We start from the raw sequence: 378 nt of genomic DNA on the forward strand, positions 1-378 counted from the left end.
AAGGTTGAAAGTTGGCATGATATCATCATTTCATCCACATAGCATGTGCAAGAAAGTTGAGAGGGTTACGGCAAAAACTGGATGCACTTCGTGTACAAAACAGACAATCTCTTCCAAAGTATCAGGATTTCATCCGGAAACTCGTGTGTTACAAAGGGATTTCATTTTTGAAACCTTATTTGAACTCCTGACTTTTTGTGTGTTCAAAATGCACCATTCAAAGCCACATTATCATTTTTCAATCCTTTCTGACTTCATTTGTTATTTTTCATGCATTTACTAATTATTTTGAGCTATAAGACCCTAGAATTGAAAAGCATTTCAAATGAACTCTGAAAAGGTTGAAAGTTGGCATGATATCATCATTTCATCCACATA

Source organism: Triticum aestivum, chromosome 7D (assembly GCF_018294505.1).
Source record: "Triticum aestivum cultivar Chinese Spring chromosome 7D, IWGSC CS RefSeq v2.1, whole genome shotgun sequence".
NCBI lineage: Eukaryota > Viridiplantae > Streptophyta > Magnoliopsida > Poales > Poaceae > Triticum > Triticum aestivum.